This window comes from Strigops habroptila, chromosome 4, assembly GCF_004027225.2.
Source record: "Strigops habroptila isolate Jane chromosome 4, bStrHab1.2.pri, whole genome shotgun sequence".
Classification (NCBI taxonomy): domain Eukaryota; kingdom Metazoa; phylum Chordata; class Aves; order Psittaciformes; family Psittacidae; genus Strigops; species Strigops habroptila.
The window spans coordinates 80,579,807-80,600,488 of NC_046358.1; the positions used below are offsets into that span (position 1 = coordinate 80,579,807).

The following is a 20,682-nucleotide window of genomic DNA, read 5'->3' on the forward strand; positions in this document are numbered from 1 at the left end:
ATGCTTGGGACCTCAGGATGCAGATGGCATCCCAGTGACAAAGTGGTACAGACTGACCCACAAGATGCTTGGTGGTCCAGCAAAACAACCTCTCCCCCCATCTCTGTAAAAACAAAGGATAAAGACTTGAGAACCCCGCTGCAGCGGCAGAGCAGAGCCCTTTTCGGGTGCACACCCCTGTGCTAATGAGAGCTGAGGTGCACGGAGATGCTCTGCCCAGTCTGGGCCAGTGTGTTGGAAAACAAAAGGCGAGAGGAACAAGCAGAATGAGATGCAGAAAGTCCCTCTGGTCGAGGTGCCCTGGCAACACAGGGAGGGGGGGTGTTCCCCAGATAGCCCCCTGCTACCAAGGGATCCTGTCTGGGAGATGGAATGAGTCACCCTGGCAACAGTTATTTAAATGGAAGCTGCAACCCTCTTTCTCCGGGATCAGGAGCACGGCACTGACGGGATCAGGAGCATGGCACTGACATCTGCCTTTTGGGGGGGCCTGGCAGGGCTGCAGGCTGTGTGCACCCAGGGCATTGCTCCTCAGGGGCTGTGAGTGCTGTTGCACCCACCTTAAAGTGCAAGGAGACATGTTCAAAGTCACCAGCCACCCCAGGCCAAGGCCAAGCTCATCTCCTTGATTTTTATTAGGCCAAGCTCTTCCTCCTGGGTACAATGCATGTTTTACCCCAGGCACCAAGCAGGGCATCGCTTGGGGAGGTGGCTAGTTAGTTCTTACCTCAGAAGTGGTTTAGTTGCATTCCCATCTCCTGAAACCTCAGCTGTCACATCTAGGTCCTCATCCAGATCAGGGCCATATCCAAGCTTAAAAAGCAGATTATATCCCCCAAAACCAAAGCAAAGCAACAATACCTCCAATTCACCTCCAAACAGTTCTGCCAGGATTAAAAATTAAGATTTTAGTCCCCTGGAAACTATTTCATGGTATATCCACATAACATTTGTGGTTTATAGGTACACATATCCTGACATATGCTCTGAGCATCTCAGACTGCTTCCCTGAGGCTGAGCCCTGGGACGCTCGGGCAGCTGCAGGTCTTTAAGCTGTGATGCTCAGCAAAGCACCAGCTTTGGGTTGGAGGGTGGGCAGGCAGGGATGGGGAGGTCAGGGTTGGGGTCAGGCATGGGGACAGGCTCCCACGGGCACCAGGCATTGTGCTGTGGAAAAGAGTGCCACGCTGTGTCTGTGCGGGGCCTTACAGCACGCAGCTCCTCAGGGAACAGACCCGCAGCTCCAGCCATCCTCTGTGCCTGCCGCTTCCCGGCACCCTTGTGCTTCCTGCACTGCCAGTAATCACGCCAGGAACAGCCAGGAGCGGTGTCCCATGGAGGAAAACACCCGTGCTGTAATCAAAGCAAGAGGAAATCTCCCCATGCTGCCGGCATGATCCCTGCGGCTTCAGCAGAATTCCTGTGCTGCTGACCAAGGAAGGAGAGTCGGCAGTGAGCATGAACCATGGGAAAGCCCTGCCAGTGGCACTGCTCATGGCAATAGGGCAGCAGAGGGACCTTGACTTGCATCAAATGCTCTGCCATGGACCTGAGATATAGACCAACTGCTCATTGCCCTTAGCAAAGTCTGGATTGGGGTAACACACCTGGGCAGTGATCCACTTGCTTTCTCCTCCTCTGAAAGCTGAAGACAAGAATGGCACGAGGTCTAGCTCATAGGGCTCTGGAAAGAAAATTACAAATCACTGCTGGGACAGCTGGGCATGACACAAAACCAGGATGGACACAAATGCAGTTGGGATCTCTTGGCTGCGTGGACTCATCCCACCCAGAAAAAGACATTAATCTGGCTAAGGGTAGGTCATGTACATCAGGGGGAAGGTCACAGTGAACTTCTAAAGTACAGAGAGACACACTGGGAAAAGGGGCAGCTCCAGAGGGACCAGAAGCTGCTGTGAACAAGCAGCTCAGCACCAGCTCCCGGTGTGCTTCTCTAGCCAAAGAATAAACAGGATCCTTGTCTCTAAATTGGAGAGACATCAATTTGATAGATGGACCACTTGGTGGATAAAGAACTGGCTCGATGGCCGCACGCAAAGAGTTGTGGTAAATGGCTCGATGTCCCGTTGGAAACCTGTAACAAGTGGTGTCCCTCAGGGATCGGTGTTGGGACCAGTCCTGTTCAACATCTTTGTCGGTGTCATGGACAGTGGGATTGAGTGCGCCTCCAGCAAGTTTGGTGATGACACCAAGCTGTGTGGTTCAGTTGGTACGCTGGAGGGAAGGGATGCCATCCAGAAGGACCTTGACACGCTTGTGAGGTGGGCCGATGCCAACCTTATGAAGTTTAACCAAGCCAACTGCAAGGTCCTACACCTGGGTCGGGGCAATCCCAGGCACTGCTACAGGTTGTGCGGAGAAGAGATTCAGAGCAGCCCTGCAGAGAAGGACGTGGGGGTGTTGGTTGACGAAAAGCTTAACATGAGCTGGCAGTGTGCGCTCGCAGCCCAGAAAGCCAACCGTATCCTGGGCTGCATCAAAAGAAGCGTGACCAGCAGGTCGAAGGAGGTGATCCTGCCCCTCTACTCTGCTCTTGTGAGACCTCACTTGGAGAACTGCGTACAGTTCTGGTGTCCTCAACATAAAAAGGACATGGAGCTGTTGGAACGAGCCCAGAGGAGGGCCACGAGGATGATAAGAGGGCTGGAGCACCTCCCGTATGAAGACAGGCTGAGAGAGTTGGGGCTGTTCAGCCTGGAGAAGAGAAGGCTGCGTGGTGACCTCGTAGCAGCCTTCCAGTATCTGAAGGGGGTCTATAAGGATGCTGGGGAGGGACTCTTCCTTAGGGACTGTAGTGGTAGGACAAGGGGTAATGGGTTCAAACTTAAACAGGGGAAGTTTAGATTAGATATAAGGAAGAAGTTCTTTACAGTGAGGGTGGTAAAGCACTGGAATGGGTTGCCCAGGGAAGTTGTGGATGCTCCATCCCTGGCAGTGTTCCAGGCCAGGTTGGACAGAGCCTTGGACCACATGGTTTAGTGCGAGGTGTCCCTGCCCATGGCAGGGGGGTTGGAACTAGATGATCTTAAGGTCCTTTCCAACCCTTACTATTCTATGATTCTATGATTCTATGTATGAATATAGGAGCTGTATGTAAAACCAGCATCTTTCTGATCAAAGATATAAGCAATAAAATGAGTAATAGAATAAAGAAGGGTGGCTGTGGATCAACAATAAACTCTCCTGTTGTCTCATCCTCCCCGACATGGCTAACTTCAAGCTGATGTCCACTTTCACTGTGCCCTCCTTGAGGCTCCCCAAATCATGCTTATTTTCATGATGCCTTTCTAGTGCTGTCCACACAGGCACTTGTATGAACTGTTTCCTGTTATCCCACCACACAAGGGCTACCTGTGACTTCCTTGGGTCCTAATGACGACAGCCTGCCCCTACCCAAATTAAAACCCATGTCTGTTAGGGACTCAGCAATCCCTGTTCCACCAGCAACATGTCACCCAGCAGCAAATGAGGCCACTCTGCTGCCTCAAACGCCTTCAGCGGAGTTCACTCTCTTCCTGATAGAGGAGAAGCATCTGGGGAATAGCTTGGAGCTGAATCTGATTTCCTGCTCCACCAAAGGCTTCCTGTGAAGCCTCAGAGCAGGCAGCAACACCCAGACCCTGTAAGGAAACTGGACCTTCAAACAAGCTCGTAGTGGAAACCCTGATTCCCCACTAGTGAAGTGAGAGTCAGCACTCCCATATTGCAGGACCCAGCCAAAGTATAACTCCCCGAACCATGTACAAGGTGTCACTGTGATGCAGAAGCGAAGGGAGGTCTAAAGAAGCCCAGAGTGGTGGCAGAGGAGGGCTGTGGATTTACACCAGCCATGGGCAGATGACCGTGAGGGCTCAGCTCTTAGCCCCACGCAGGGGAGAGGTGTTACCTCAGCGAGGAGCTCTGTGCCAGAACAGTTCATCAGCTGCCCACACTTGATTCACAAACTAACACCACGTCATTTGTCACCAAGAAAAGCACCCGGCTCTTGAATGGGTAATGCTGGCAGACAGCATCAATGTTTTCACAGGCAAATTCATACACTGACCTCCTCGGTGAAACACACAGCAAATGCCTGGAGTCTGGTTTACATCTGCCATGGGATCCTGTTACATTCAGAACAACCCCTGTCAACGCTGAATCTGTAACAATCAATAAAGAGGGAGAGTTTGTTTGTTCGTTTGGGGGTTTTGAAATGTTTTCTCATTCCTAATTGTGTTATTTTGCTACGCCAAGTTTTGCAAGTTTTGCAATATCCTCCCCCCTCCCCTTCTTGTTTTCTTTTAGGACAAGCTGTCATCTTTTCACATCTTTTCACCAGGCCATTGCAAATGTAAAACTGTAAATTGCAGGATTGTGCAAATAGCACTAATAGCATTTGCATAAAAATTGGTTGCAAAGAGCAATTAGCACTTCATTAATAATCAATGAAGGGCCAATTTACACATTGCCCAAAAGCAAATTGTGAATTCAATTTTGTCTATAATTGAGCATTTGGTGCTGGGCAACTGTACAATGGTGCCAGAAGAGACCTGCACAGCACTTTTGGAGTCAAACCTCCAGTGAGTTCAGGTTTTAAGTGAACCCAATATGGCTCTCTCATAGGCCCTGACAGCACCTCCTTCACAATGGAAGGAGGTACATTTGTTTCAGAGAAAAAGTACGAATCTCTACCTGCTACCAGCCTTGCTCAGATACAATCCTATTCCCAAGAACATGGATACTGCTTACATGGTAGAGGTCTCTATCCTGTCCCAACATATCTTGCCATGATGCTGAAGAAAAGGGGAGATGCACAAAGGACATCAGAGAAGAGATATCATCACCTTGGTACTTTGCCCTGAACAGCCTCCCGTTGCAGTATCTGCTAATGCTCTACAAGTGACACCAGAGCTCTTTCCTTTACCTCTAGTTAAAGGTCTAACATAAGTGACCTTGTGGGTCAAGTATTTCGACTAAGCCAATTCACCCAGTCTCCCCTTTGTCACCTCCATTGCCTGTGACCTTTCTTCGATATCCCAAATTTGTATGCAGTCACTAGGGTCAGAAAAAACAAACAAACAACCTTGCTTTATCTCTTTGATTTCAGTGTCACTGAAGGGTTCCTGGGTCCTGATTTAAACATTAGGCAATGTATCCCTCAGGCTTCCCCTCTAGATGAACAGTGACATCCAGCAAACCAGGGCAGCTTAACCACAGCAACAACTTTCCAAGCCCCAAATTCTTCACTATCTCATCCTCCACTTAAAAGGCACAGCCAGCTCCCTTTCATGAGCAGAGTCTGACTCTAAACCACTTGACATCTGAAGTTTCCTTATCACATTTTGCGTGGATCTCATGAATCTGGTGAAAAGCTAGACGATCATTTAGCAGGGGTTGGTCGCTTTATCTATTTTCCATAATAATTTGAATATTATTACAATGGCACCTTTCATCTGGGGATATACATGCACTTTACATATGTTACATTAATTTCACCGATGAGCTGGGGAAGCACTCTTTATCCCTATTGTGCACATGAGGAAATGGAAGCACAGAGATGATATACCGCTTGCCCAGTATCACACAGGAAGTTTTGACAGAGCCAGGAATAGAAATCACATCTCCCGTGTCTTATGCAGAGAATATCTTTATGTCCCTGCCCAGTAACTGAGCCCTTAATCCAGACTAAGACACCCACACAGGACCCAGTTAGCTAAGAGTGGCACAGACACCCAGCAACGGCGGTGCCTTGGCTCTGGAAGGAGACTTGACTGATCCAAAATCCCCCCCACTGTGAAGGTTGGAAGTTCTGCTTCAAGCAGCAGCTTTGGCGGCTCAAAGGGAGGGAGGGCTGGGTCCGCAAGTGGTTTCCATCTGAAGTGGATGTTATTAGTTGGTGTAAGCAGATGCTTGACATGGGACGCCCAGGACTTCTCAGTTTTCACCCAGCAACATCCCTGCTCCCTTTCTCCTGCCTGTTCAATCCACCTTTACCAAGAGATTGAATTTACAATGGACTCGAACACATTTAAATCCATTTATTGCAAAATTACTTTTCAATAATTACATCACTGTGCTGACTGTGTTGCATAATGAAATTAGCATGAGAGATATTAGAAAGAATATAAAATTATAAGAAATATTGAAATACCTCTTTCCCCGTCTGCCTTAGCACAGCCCATAGCTTAACTGGAAAACGAGCACTGCTCCTGGATGGGATTTAAATGCATCAAGTGTAATTTTATAATGTCTTTTATATAAATTAATTATAACGGTTATTGCTGCTTTACATTATTAGATTGAAATTTGCCTCCACTTCAGTGCATTAAAAGAAAGCTGCACCCATTTTGCTCTGCAATGCCTTGAAAGTTGTCATGGCATGGAGCCATCCTTCCCATGCTGATACCACCAACATATCTGAAGTTAAAAGCTTTGGGCTTGTGTTGGTATTGCAGTGACCACCATAGGTCCCAAACTCTCAACTAGACCTTTGCAGGCAGGTTCTGGGGCCCCCATGTAGATCTTTGGCTGGGATGGGACATTGCAACCCTTCCAAAGGCTTCTTTTCTGCTTCATCTGCAGCAATTGTGGTGCTCAGGCTGGTTTAAGCAATCCCATCCAAATTTTGTATCTGCAGAGAATGCGAGGTGATAAAATGCATTGCAAAATCCATGCAGTGATGCAGGTGAAGTGTTTAAGTTTGAGCTGTCAGCTAACCATGGGCTGTTGTCGGCTGAGCGCTGCTAGTGGGAGTGACTGTAGAAGAGCTGGGTCCATCCAGCTCTCCTTTGCAAAAGAAATTGGGCACTGTGCAGTGCTAACAGGGAGACTCACTTTATGTACCCCCACTTTTACAATCACAGGTGTTGTTTTTCTCTTCTAATAGCTGGGCTATTGCATGAAAAACCAGTACGGGAAAGAAGGCGTCAAGCTATCGGGTAGTTAACTAACCACTTGCTACGCTGGACAAACCACAGTCGTGCAAAGCAAAATGAAGACACAGTGATATGCTTTTACTGCCGCTTAATCCTCAATAGAAGTCTACTAATATTCAATTTGTGACATTATTTGCACATTGAATTAATCCAGGAACTAACGGGCTAATGAGTTATGGAACGTAGCATGTGGCTTAATTGTAACAACAAGGGCCTGCCGGCCTCTGTTTGGTCAGGAGAGCCTGGTCAAAAATACAATTTTCCATGCACCAATACACACCAGATGGGTAGGGGAGCACCAAACCAAGCAATTCAAACCATCTGAAAGACTGTTCTTTTAGATGCTCTAAGTTTTCCTTTTTTTATGCATGTTCCTCATGAAACCCCAACACATTCACTAAGTGTAGCACAGAAAAGCCAGGATGACCAAGGGAAACAAAAAATAACCTCCAAAATTATTTTCTATTAAAATAATTGTGCAATTTCCTTACAGGAAACAAACAGGCCTTCAAGGGAAGCTGGTGAAAACAAGCAAAGACTCTTGGAGAAATTAAGGAATGAAAAGGACAGTAGATATTTTCAGCGTACGATGCTACCAGCCCTTGGCAAGAGCTTCTGTTTTGCTCAGCATACTTAACCCTCAGCACAACACTTATCCTGCAGTAGGACCCCAAGCCTTGGTCCACTTCTCTGTGAGTAGAAATTTGGACTTAAAATTCAGGCCACAAAAAGAAAACAGTCATAAACCTTCCCCTTCCTCAAGACCTCTTCTCAAACAGTTCTGCAGCCAAACAGCTCTCCACCATTTCACATCTTTCTGATACCCAGGAGGTTTGGAGCCCCTCATCTCTGATAGAGCCAGGCCGGGGTCAGGAGCTTGGGAGTTTGCAACATCTAATAGAAAAAGTGAATAAATCTAAGCAGCACTTAATTTATTGATGAAGTAAGAAAGACTGTTTAATGTGGAAAACATAAGCAAGATCAATAGCAGAGAGCACAAATAACTAATGCTATTGACACATAAGTATTTTAAGCCTAATTGCAGGCATATGCACTTTCTAAGGGTATCTCACCTTTTAATAGCACCCTTGAGATTATGGGGTTAATTGATGCAGCTGTTTACTCCTGGCTCACGTGGCCCAGGATTGGGATTCCCTGGAGGATGCTATTAAACTAAAGTGTTTAATGAAGTGCTAAAGAGTGGAGTTTCTAATATTCTTCCCTCGAATGAAACTGAATAGAAATCTGAGCAGACTTCCCTGGGTGGAAACTGCAGTTCAGCATTGGAGCAAATCACCCTGTGCTCCTCATAGGGAGAGCCTTGTAATGCAGGAGAGAAAGATTTGCTTGGCTTTATTTTATTAGACTGAGGATGTGGGGATACTCTTGGGGTTTTTTCCTCCTAAACCACAGATATGAGAAGAAACCTGCAAACATGCTCCATTTTAGCACTGCTGTTGGGCAAAGAGTCCCAGGAAGCTAATGCAATTCACTTCTGTGGCTTTTCAGACTGACTGTGCATTCAGAATGATACTGTGCTTCTCTCTTTTGGGGTGGGCTGAAAGGAGGGTTTGATCTCTGTTTGGGAAGGAGAACAGATAACAGCACCAGTGGTGCCGCCAGCCTGGGTGTTTCAGCTTGACGGCAAACCAGGACTTCCAGAAAAGAAGCTCTTAAAATCAGTCTTCTCCTTTTATAATTTGGTCCCAGTCTGGTTTGGTACCTTTGAAAACCAGGTAGATACTTACATATGACGCGTGTTTCCAAGACTGACAACCCTGGCCAAAGTGCACAGCCTCCTCATACCCATCCTACATTGCACAACACAAAGCTCAACTCCCTTTATCTCTGCAATGAGAACATCTTGGCTCTCTTTCACCTGCATCCACCACCACAAGCTTCTCCCAAGTGAGGTTTGAGCCAAGCGAAAAAAGCAATGAAGGGGATTTCACTTCTGCAACCCCTTACCACCACGTAGACCCTGACTGAGGGACCTTGGAGCCTCCTCTCCCACAGTCAAGCCCTCCTGCCTATGATCTTCACCAGCCTCTCACTCTCAAGCAAGGCTTGTAATTGCTGTGAGGAAGAAATTGCTTTCTCCATTTGGCTTTTCCAGCCTGAGAGGGCACACAGGCAATGAATCTGATGAGGACAGGGATGCCTCTGGAGCAAGAAGCACAGGGCTGGCCTGCCCGGGTTCAGCGAGCAGGGCAGCACACTGACCTCAGAGCCTTCAAGGTCCACCCATGGAATCAGATGCAATGCACAGACCCTTTAAAATCATCCTCTCCCTCCACAGAAGCCTTCCTACTGCAACTTGAGATCTTCTTCTCTTTTAAAATCAATTAGTTTGAATCCATCTTACAAAAGCCTTTTTGCAGGATAGCTATTCCTTCTATTGCCTCCATCCACATTGCATCTCCCTTGAGAAGAGCAGAGGGATGGTGGGAAGAGAACATTATGTTTGTAGGCCAGATAATGTTACTATCTCTATTGAAAATGTCCAGAGACAAGCACGCTGACTGGTGCATCCAGTACGCGGTTGGAAGTGTGCTGAGTTAACTAGATTGGTGGTTTCAGTGTGTTGCCTACAGACTCCAGAGGGACCCACCAGGGGTTGTGGAAGGTAAGTGAGAAAAGCTGGTTTGCTGTCAGTCAGCACAAATTTTAAGTATATGGAGGGATCTGCACATGCACCATGAAAACCTGGGGGTTCTGTGAATCCAAAACGGATAAAACCATGGATGAAGTGGTTTTCTGGGGGCTGTTTCTCCTGTTTCTGTCCCACTTATCACAGGCAATGTGGAATGGGAAGAGGCTTGTCTTCTGCAGTTGGATGGGGTTATCTACACGAGAAAAACATAATCAAACATACCTGTGTCTGCTCCCTTCTCCCCTCATGTCTGGGACTTCCATGGTTTTGGGAAGATGTTGTCTGGAGCTGGAGGAGGGAAGAGCTTCCCGCTGTGGCAGCATGGTCACGCTCAGGCTCCCAGCTCCTGGCTTTGCATGTGCTGACCAGGTGCTTCTGGAAACAGCGAAATAATATGAGAACAGTGAAAACCCAAAAGGCTTGACAGCTCGGTTGTGTGCTGAGGGGAAGGGCTTGCAGGCCCAGTGCCTTGAACAGGTGGATGTCGGAGGGGCTGAAGAGAAAGGAAAGGGCCTCTGTCCAGTGTTTTCCGACTAGCTCCTCAAGCGCTGTTTCACCTTTTAGTAAACATTTCTAATATCAGGAGTCTCCCAGTTCTCACCTCTCCCACAAGAGCCCCCTGCGCCTTTCTGGTTTTATTCTGCCTGTAATATTTCTGCCCTTGGCGCAAATCCTCCACCACCCTTGTATGTCTTTAGCCAGCTGCTCTCCAAATCGGTGCTTGTCCTTGGGGAGACATCAGCCTTCCAAATTCAGGTCTTGGAACCAGAAAAGAAGCACTTTTGGGTCATTTTAAACCTGTACCGTATTCTTAACAACCTGTGTAATGGAGCAGGGGCAGTGTCATCTCCTCTTCTCTCCCTGCTCTCTAGAAGCCCACCTAACTCCAACCCCTGCCAAGGGACAATCTCTGAGCTGTGCTACCACCCAGCCTCAGGACACAGCATCATCTTCATGGCTGCACCCCAAAATGGGCTGTGAGTTTATGCTATGGACAAGAGCACCAACCCTTGCCTGGGAGAAGATATAACTTGCCTCCTTGCTGCCAGCCTCATTTTGCTGGGTTTTCTCGTATTTGCTCCCATGTAGATTATTTTCCAGCTTTGGGTCTTCTGCCCACATATAGGACCAGCAGCTCCTGTGCCAGTGTATGGTGTTGCTGTGACTTTCCACCCAATCCAGCGAGCCCCAAACCTGTAAGACATCTTCTGCTAGCTGTGAAGGCAGGCTTAAGCTAAGCTGTTTTATTTCACAAATGCAGCCAGACCAGCATGCAGCCAGGCCAGCATACAGCCAGATACTGAGGCTCTGCTGATATGTGCTAACTCATTAAACAACCATAATTTAATTGCTTGCAATTGTCTGTCCATCCTCTGAACTTGGCACTCACAGCAGCATGGGATACGGATGGTCTCCCATCACTGCAGCCTTCTCCCACCCCCAGCAGAGCAGGACCCATAGCATCAGAAGGGGCATCGCACTCGGTCCATCAAAGCCCCCAGCACTGGTATTACAGAATCATTTGTGGCATGGAATAAAATGAAATCAGCCAAAAGGCCACAATGGAAAACCAGGGAGGGAGGAAAATTAACTAAGAAATATGCAGCCTTGATGTCAATTTGCTAAAGAATATTTATTGTCCTCTCATGTGTCTTGCTTGCTCTCCTAACAAATATAATGTTTTTAAAAGAACTAGTCTTCCTTTACCGCTGCTGTCTCTCTCATGCCCTTTCTCTGTCTCACTAGCTCTGTCTCTGCCTCTCTGACACCAACTCTGACAAACTGTGTGATTCTGATGGAAAATTCATTAGTCGTCCCCTTTTTTTTCCTCCCTTCCCCATTTTCCCAGTCAGCTTCGCGCCTGATCTGTCAGCCTCTTCCATCCTGATTATCTGGAGACGCCAATTTCAAAGAGACATCTTAATAGTGATGTCAACGAATTAATTAGATGTGTTAATGAGCTAAAAGCAACCCAAATTAAATTAATGCAGTAATAAGCACAGACAGCAAAATTAGCTCCAATTTCTGTAAATGATTCTGAACTGTACACAACATCTCATCCTGCTAGAACATTACCATCCCCCAAAGCTAATCAAGAACTCCAGTGCAATTAACTGCTTAATTACAAAACACACACACAGCTCATAGATCCAGCAGCAGGAGGGGTGCGCCGGGCTGCAGAGTGAGTGGGGAGATTCGCTGCAACAAACACCACGCATCAGCCCTGCAAGGAGAGGCTGTGTCCCCCAGCAAAACCACCCCTTGGCCTCTTGCAATAGGGTCATCCAGAGTGAGGGCAGGAGCAGGGTGTCCGGGTGTGCCTCCTGAGAGCATCCCAAATGCTGGTTCCCACCATGGGACAACCAGCGTGGCCAGGGATTCTCACCAGGCTATGCACAGTGTGGTCGCGTTGGTGGCAGAGATGTGCCCATCGCCCCATGTTGTTTATTGTGCTTATCAGACTGAGGGCTGCATGGAAAAGCCTAATTGTCCAGCTCTGCTCACCTCCCCCGGGATGAGTGGGAAGCCACTAATAGCTTTGCAGAGCTGCTCAGGTATCTGATTAGCTCTAATTGCAGCTGGGAAGACAGAGGGAAGGAGTGGATAGCACTGTGGATGGAGGGAAGGGGAAGAGGATGGTAGAAACGGGGAGAAGGAAAGGTCTGGGGGATGGAAATCCCTGGGACAAGGTCGGGGCATGCATGAAGAAGGAAAGAGAAGCGAGAGGCCAACAGAGGAATGATGGATGTAAACAGCAAAAAAGGGAAAAAACCAGGCAAACAAAGAACTGGAGCCAGAAACAAAGGGAAGGACGGCGAGACAAAGAGGGCTGCACGCTGCCAGGCCCCATGGAGCAGACAGGGCACGAGGGTTGGTGGAGATGAGAGCAGGTCCTGGTCAGGTCCCATCCTGGCCCTGCAGAGCTGGGATGTGATATGGATGGTGGGAAGCACAGCTGCCTCATCATGCAGCATAGGATGACACTACCAATTTGAAGGTTGTGGAGTCATTAGTGTGCCCAGTAAATGAGAGATATTTGCAATAAAGATGAGGGCAGAGATTCACAGTGACGAATAGCATCTCTGTGTTTCTCTTTTTTCCCCCCACCTTTTATTGCAATTAGCTCAGTCTGTTAATAAGCAAAGGATATTTTTAGTTAATTTCAGTTCCAGTTAATTGATTCAAAAGTGAAACCCGGCAACTGAGTTAATTGATCCATGTGTCTCATGTTCTAGCAGCGAGGTACTCTCCAGGCAGCTGCCATCGCTTAGGCTCAGTACAGTATGGGAAGGATGGAGTGCAGGAGGACAGCAGAGCCCCTGCCCTAAGGATGGGAGGTGAACACCACCACCAGCTTTGCCCCTTGATGCAGAATAAGCTGTGGGATGATAACCTTTGCGTGCCTGGCATGGGAAGCATGCCAGTCGTATGCAAACTGGCATTTGTGCACTGAAGCAGAAATGCTCATCCAGAAAGCTGGGTGAATGGGATGCCCTGTTTGGATCCAGCAGGATGTCCAGCCTGGCATACTGTCTCTGATGAACACAGCAGGAGAGCCTGCTACCCAGGCCACTTTCCACCCCTGTTGTGCTTCCCAGCTCCCTGAGCTGTCCTGGCAGGAATGCTGGAGGATGCATCCCCACCCAGGGATTTTAGCTGTCACTTATAAAGCTGTTTCCGGGAGTTTGTCTAATCCCCTTTTCCTCCCGTGTCAGCAAGTTCCCAAAGTTCACTACCTGCCGTGTCCAGAAGTACTTTCTTTTATCTATCTCAAACTTAATCTCTTACTGTTTTCAATTGAGTGCCCCTCGTTCTTCTAAAACAGGATTTGGTGAATGACAGTTTGGCGTCCAGCTTATCCACTGTCTTCAGTTTAACCCTCAGCCAAATCCCCCTCAGTCTTTTCCACCTCTGCCTGGCAGGCAGCACCATTCCCTGCCCATGTTTTATGTCTGCATCTCCTCGCACGGGGCTGGTCCACCTTTTTCACTGGAAGGCTGGATCTCCTTACCTGTTGATTGAACACAGGAGTCTCCCTTCCCTACACTGCTAATGCTCCCCAGCTCAGGGTGCTCACAGCCATGAGTCGCCAGCACTTAGCAGCATTTTGATTCATAGACTCATAGGATAAAATTGAAGTTGGAAAACACCTTTAAGATCATCCAGTCCAACCATTAACCCAGCATTGCCAAGTCCGCCACTAAATCATATCCCTAAGTACCACATCTTTTACATGCCTCTGGGGATGGCGACTCCACCACTCCCCTGGGCAGCTTGGTCCTGTGCTTGAAAACCCTTTTGGTGAAGAAATTTTTCCTAATTTCCAACCTAAACCTCCCCTGGAGCAACTTGAGGCTCATTCCTCATGAACATAAAGTTGTGCCAAAGCATGGCTCTGGAGAGGCGGGACGTGTCATCCCACATGTTCTCTGAGAAGAAACAAAGAAGTTTTTATGTTTCCTGCTGATGATGTGAGCTAAAGTTGGGATAAAAGTGGCGCATAATTGAACATACTCTGATGATTTTGAATCTGGCCACTTCTTTATTGCTCTCACTTTGATTCCAATAATAGGATATACATTTTAAGGCAAATAATGCATTTTCACGGGGATGTTAAGGATGTTATATATAATAAAGATTTCAGCCTCTGAAGGCTACATACCAGAGCAATGAGAACTAGTGATAGACAAATTGCCTGTCTCTGCATCTACAGTATAACTAAGGACCTACCTAATGAAAAAGCCTATTAAAAATAAGATTCTTCAGAAAGTGCATGCTTAAATGATCTTCTGGAATAGGGCCTAATAGTGTGCCCTCTGTGCCAGGAATACATAGCTCATCACGATGCAGTTTCTTCTCTTCCCAAATTTTTAAGTGGGATGTTATGATGCATTACCCACATAGAAAAATCAATAGATGCGAAGTTGGGCAAGGAGCTTCTTCAGCGTGGTTAGCTCTGAGAGCACTCAGTATCTCTCAGGACCAAGGTCCCAGAAGCTCGGCCAGCATTCGGATGAGGGCAATCCCCTTGTCAGAAGTGACAGGGACAGTTTGTTTTTAGTGCTTGTTGGGAAAAGTTGAAGGGAGATGGTCCTCTTCAGTGATGCTGCAAGTTACCTATGTTTTAAAATGCTAGTCTTTGATTTGTCAGTGTATTTCTGGATTTGGCAGGTTCATGTGATATATAGCGTAATATGCAGGTGGAACACTTTGGAAACAGAAGTTAATACTTTTCAGTATTAACTTTCCAGGGGAAAAAGGAAATAACGGTGTCAAAACAAGCCTTAACCACTGAGGTTTTCCAGTTTCTCAAAACACAAGAGTTTGCAAACATGACTTCATTAAAGTAAACGAGAAGCACACATATGAGTCTGTGTGCCTTGAAAGAAAATATTCTTCACAAGTGCCTTTCTTGGTGTTGTATGATCAATCCACCATCTGCTTTTATTTATTCATGATTTCTCAGACTACTACAACAATATTGACATTAAATACAGCTTTTGCTTATTAATTTTTTTTTCAGTCATATGTATTTTAAGTCAATTTTATTGACTTCCCTTGGCTTGCTCTTTTAGCTGTTTGCTTGTTTTCCTGGACAACTACTTTGTGCTTGCCCTTACATCCACTTCCTATGTTTTCATTCCAGGTCCTTGCTTCTGTTCCGGGCAGCTACCAGAAAGTAATTTCCTGTTCTAGGTGTGGTGGATGAGCTGAATTAAGATCCCATTGACCGGACTGAACATTTTCCCAGTTCAGACTGCAAGTTTGGGGCAGTCCTGCTTGTCCCAGGATCACCAAGGCTCCAGGAAGCTGCTCCCAGTCCCTGCAAGGTGATGGGGACAGGACACCCACATCCCAAGGAGACCATCAATCTCCCCCATGCTGGGCATATGCAGATATGTCACTTGTTCTCAGCAGCATTTGTGAAACTCAGGACAGATGATTTTTAATGCTATTTGTTCCCTTTCCTATCTTATTGCCACCCAAGATCCCAGGCCTGGCTAGGACTGCACGTCTTCTGATAACTCACCTCTGACTTATACCTGTCGCTTCATGGCTCTTCCAGCTCATCTGCACATCCTCTTCCTTCACCTCTTCACTGCCCCATTCCAGTCACAAGCAACACCGACCACATCAAATGGCTAAGCAATAAGAGGCTCCCAGCTAAGGACCAAGTCTCCATTCAGACTTCAGCCATCAATTTTGAAGAAGATTTTGCCTAGAAACACATTTTTGAGTTTTAGATATTGCTCTGAATATGAACCCCTATGAAAGCAGACAAGTCTTATTCTACCCTACACCAGCGACTCACAATCCTATACCCCCCAAAAGCGTCATGTCCATTTTAGGGGGTATTGCCACAGAATCTGTCACTGTTTTCTGTAAGGTGTTTCCCTGCCTCTCCAGTGATCTTCCTTTTAATCTGTTTCTGCAGCTTCATCTTCCTCCTGTCCCTTACGAGTCCATACTCATTCCTCTTTGTGCTCTGCTCTCTGGTCACTGCTTCCCCCTCTTGTCATATTCTTCACTTGTGGAGTAACAACCTGTCACATTCATAACCTCTTTGCACCAAATATGTTCTTTGATCTGTGTAAACTACATTTGATGCTGAAATCCTTGATATTAATATCTTTTGTTTGTGTGTCAATGTTCTCTAGAATCTAATTAAGCAATGTTTTGAGAGCATTGTATATGTTTGAACAATTTCGCAGCGCAGACAATATGAGCTATTGACCTGCAAGGATAAATGGTGCTTGCAGATTCTAGGAATTCACACGTGCATGCTTCTTTATGCTATTTCTCCTGAAATATGTACATTAGGATAGAAGCCTTGCTTTGTAATAATCTCTGCAAGGCTTAATCAAGTATCTGCTCACACTCTTTACTGTAATTGCAGTGGCAGTTACAGTGGGGCAAAACAGAAGCAGGTTTAAGCTAAACACACCAAACTAATAATAAAATAAAAACAAAAGCAAGTTCTACCTAAATGCTAATAACAGAGATTATTCAATCAATAGCCTCTTGTTATGAATGAATAGGCTAAATTACCTTTGAATGATGTAAAGATTGACAAGGCATAGGTCAGCCTAATATAACTACTTACCCTAATTTGTCTTCAGCAATTTGAAAGGCGGCATCGGACAGCAGCGAGGTCAAGCCCAACACATGCAGGAGGTGGCTGGGTAGAACAGTGGTGTTGAACACATCCTTGGAGAGTGCGCAGGGGCTCCATGGGAGACAGGGATGTTCAGGACCTGGCAGAAAACGCTGTTTACTTCTGCTGGATTGGACCTTGAGAGGGCTTTTAGAAGAGGGAGGGAGGAAACAATGGCAAATTGTAGGATGGAGAGGCGGAGAGACAGCACGGCAGGGTGTGGAGCTGTGGTGTGCATTCACTGCTGGTCCTGCTCACTACAAAAGGTCTTGCAGGCAAGAGAATAGGGCTATATGTCTGAGTTTCCCCCACCTTGACATCTCTGCCTGTGCAGATGTAGCCACCAGGTAAGAGCAGTTCCCGATGCTGGGTTTGGAGCCCAGCTTTCCCCAGCACAGGTTGGAGGATGCAGTGTCAATACAGGAAGATCTCAAGGTACAGAAGCTCATTAAGGAGCTGGAAACAAAGGAGCCCAGCATGACAGTAATGACAGTGACACCCACCAGGTAGGACTGGGAACACTGGGGAATGGCTCCACAGAACTTCCCAATACTGCTCTGGAAACAAGTTAAAGACTCAGCTTGGAAAACAGGCACATTTGGAGCAGTGGGGATAACTCACCCCAAACCACCCACCCAACACTGTTACGAGGCACAAACCTATGTCTGGAACCATGAACGTGTCTCTGGTCATAGAGCAACGAGTGCAAACCTGCAGGGCATGTAAAGTAAGGGGCACTCTGGCACAGGAATGCTTGATGAAAAGAACACGCAGGGCTCTACTGCCAGGAACCAACCCCAGCATCACCCCATCCCTCACCTCTGCTCTGCCGGTCCCAAACAGCAGCAGCCCCCAGGGCTAAAGTCAAACTCCAGATGAAGGGCCACCGGCCGACTCAGCTACACTCCTGGGGATCCCTGTGCCTCCTGCCAAAATAATCAGCTCCCCACAATTGATTTCTTCAGCTGGGTTCCAGCACAGTGCTGGGTACTGCCAGTGCCTGCCACTGGGGATGCAAGGAGAAAAATGTTCTTAATGGGAGCTTGAGCTTTGCTGACACTGACCTGGTTTGCAGAATGGTTTTGCATCCTGTTTCCAGTGAACAGATAATGTCCTGAGGTTGTGTACAAACATGCTTTGCATCGTGCTTTGGGCCAAAGCAGCAGCTCAGGGTGGATGAAGAACCATGGGGAGACTTTGCCTGTGTCACTGCACGGGAGAAACTTCCCTGAAGTGCAATGCTCTTCCAGCATTCGGGCATCCCTGTCTGGCCTCCAGCAAGGCTGAGCTCCTCCAGAAACAGCACAGTGCCATCTGTTGGCTTCCTCACCCGCGGTGGAGCAAAACCCTCGAAAGTCTGGGAAACAGGAGAAAACTAGGGGGGAAAAAAACCCATTACATGTGCCCTGGGTTTTCCCAAGCTGCTGCCTGGCCTCTTCTCTAACTTCTGCAGGCAGAGATGATGGGTCTGGCAGCATAAACACTTTGCTTTTCCGTCTGATGCTTGGCGTTGCGTGTGAGCAGGGCCATGGCGATGCCCTCCCTGTGGTTCTGCTTCTCCAGCCTTAGCGGTGACAGTGACAGCTCAGTCCCACTGGGATACTGGATAATTAACTACCACCACCACACACTGTGTCTCTTCCAACACACCTTCCTGGAATTCTTATCTGGCTGGAAAAGGGGGATTTTCCAGGGATATGCAGATGTTGCATGACCCTGCTGGAACTGCGAACATCCAGAAACCCTGGACAGATGGACAGCACAGGCAACACATGTCCAGGGCTCATGTACCTGCACAGTAAATCCTACACATCTGACTTCAGCACAGCAAACTGGGTAGAAATGGGCATCTTCTGCAAAGGCTTCATTTCGATGTGCTGCTGGGTAAGGGAGTGAGTGTCCTCTCCCTGCCCCACTGGCGCCAGGGCTGTCTCGCTGTGTTTTAACTGAAGTGCCTCCATCGAGGTGGTGGCTGGATTTATCACTGTGCATTGCCTGCACGTCAGCTTCAGTGCTCAGGGATGATCTAGGTTGAATGGCTCCGAACAAATGCAGATTATATTACCGCTGTACAGGATTAAGGAACACGGCTCTGCTCTGAGAGTTCTTCATTGCATTACAGAAATACAGAGAAAATGCCAAAAGAAAGCTAAAATTCCTAATTAAAAAGAAAAGTATTTCTTCTAATTTATTTTTTTTACCCACTTTTCTTACTGGAAGTGAACATTTGCAAGTGAACCCAGAGATGGTGGGCCACAAAAAGGCAGTGAGGGATGCTGCCTGAGGGCAGGCAGGGAGCCTATGCTCCAGTCCTGATCCTGTCCTACCTCCTGTCCTGCCTCGACTTTTCCACCTGCAAATGCAGATAACACTGCTGTGCTCCTCCACCTCATGGGAGTGACCCAAGGGTGCGTTACTTAATACCTGCAAATGGATTTTGGAGATGTAAAATGCTCCATAAATGTTAAATATTGTTATTCTTGCTACAAAGCAAGAAGTGAAAAGAGGTAGGGATAAAGTTCAGCTGAGGAGCTCTCTCGTTACAGATAAAATAGTGTCTTGAACAATATATGGATAGAAAGTTTACACCACTTCCACAGAAGAATGCAGTTGTCACCTGGAGTTGTTTCACTTCCTAAATTACAGTAAGTTCACACATGTCCAGAACAGCCACGTTCAGTTTGCTTGTGGCCTAAGCAGTGGAGAGGGTGAGAGAGAGTGATGCTGAGCTATCCCCATCCACATCTGTCTGCCCCATGAGCCAGGCTGGGGGCTCTCCCCTCATCCCCAGCACCCAGTGTGTTTTCAGCACCAGGTCTTGGCTGCTTTCTATGTAGAAACGACACATTTCCACTCTGGAAAGTGAGACTGGGCAGGTCCCTGTGAAGTGGCACTGTGTTATTTAATAAGCGAAGCCGGTGAGCATGGAGTTAAGGATGGGTGTCCCATAGATCTCAGCCCTGACACCACTGCTGCTGAGGATGGGTCCTGCTTTTCGCATCCTTGCCCTCAAAATGATATTGCTGGGGCCTCAGTGGCCACAGGGCAGACACCAGGGAGCCAGTCTGGGGGAAATCAAAGGCTTCTAAAACTTATTACTTCCCTTACTTTAATACTAAGTAGAGGAAATTTGTGAGTCACTGTTTTCGAGCTCAGACGTTGTGCTCGTTTCTGTGGTCTCCCAGGGGATGAGCTGCAGCATGTGGGGGACAATTTGCACACCAGCTCTAGCCACCATGGCATGGCAAGGACTATTTCTTTCTGGAGTTTTCTCAACTTTTTGAACCTAAGCAGACCCAAATTTAAAACAAAATAATTCCCTGATCTGCTCCTTCATCACTACTAAATCCCCAAATATTTCATATATTCACAAAGGGCAGCAGCATCCAGTGGTCCAAGCTGTATTTGAGTAAGGATGCTGTGCGCCAGGGTGAGCCTAAGCAAGGCAGCGGCCAAATCTGTGCCTCGGTTTCCTTTCCCATGAGATGCCCCTTAACACTTATTGACCCATGTGCAAAACGCTTTCTAAACCACGCAAGAAAGGCCCTACACAAGTAGTTATTAATATTAATAATAATAATTGTTGTTGTTACTAAGCCAACTATAAAAAACAATTTTTCAGAGGAACAAAGTGCCCTGTCTCTCAGTGATAGATTACAGCGATGCTAGAAATTACTCACAGTATGAAGCTGGTTTCCAGTCCGGTTCCTTTCAATAAATTATAGACCCAAGCCCCTGTTGCATACAGTTTACCAGAGTAAATTCAAAACAGGCAGAAAGTATATTCTCCCATTCATTTTTCTCACTATCACTTGGGGTTTGCTCCTGAGAAGGAGAATTAAATATCCCCCAGCAGTTTCCCAGCACCTTCTGCTGGGGCTGGTGGGGATGTGGCAGGGCTGTACAGAATGGTTTGGATTGGAAGGGACCCTTAAAGA

At 47.2% G+C, this 20,682-nt stretch overlaps 1 long non-coding RNA gene across 1 annotated transcript; it reads right to left on the bottom strand.

Annotated features, from left to right (window-relative positions):
* Positions 1 to 1,584: 1,584 nt before the first annotated feature.
* On the bottom strand, positions 1,585 to 9,956 carry LOC115607531. Its single transcript, XR_003991265.1, has 3 exons — positions 9,811 to 9,956; positions 4,067 to 4,160; positions 1,585 to 1,684 (listed from the first exon to the last, which is right to left on the bottom strand). It is a non-coding gene; the product is annotated as an uncharacterized LOC115607531 (long non-coding RNA).
* Between the last annotated feature and the right edge of the window lie 10,726 nt (positions 9,957 to 20,682).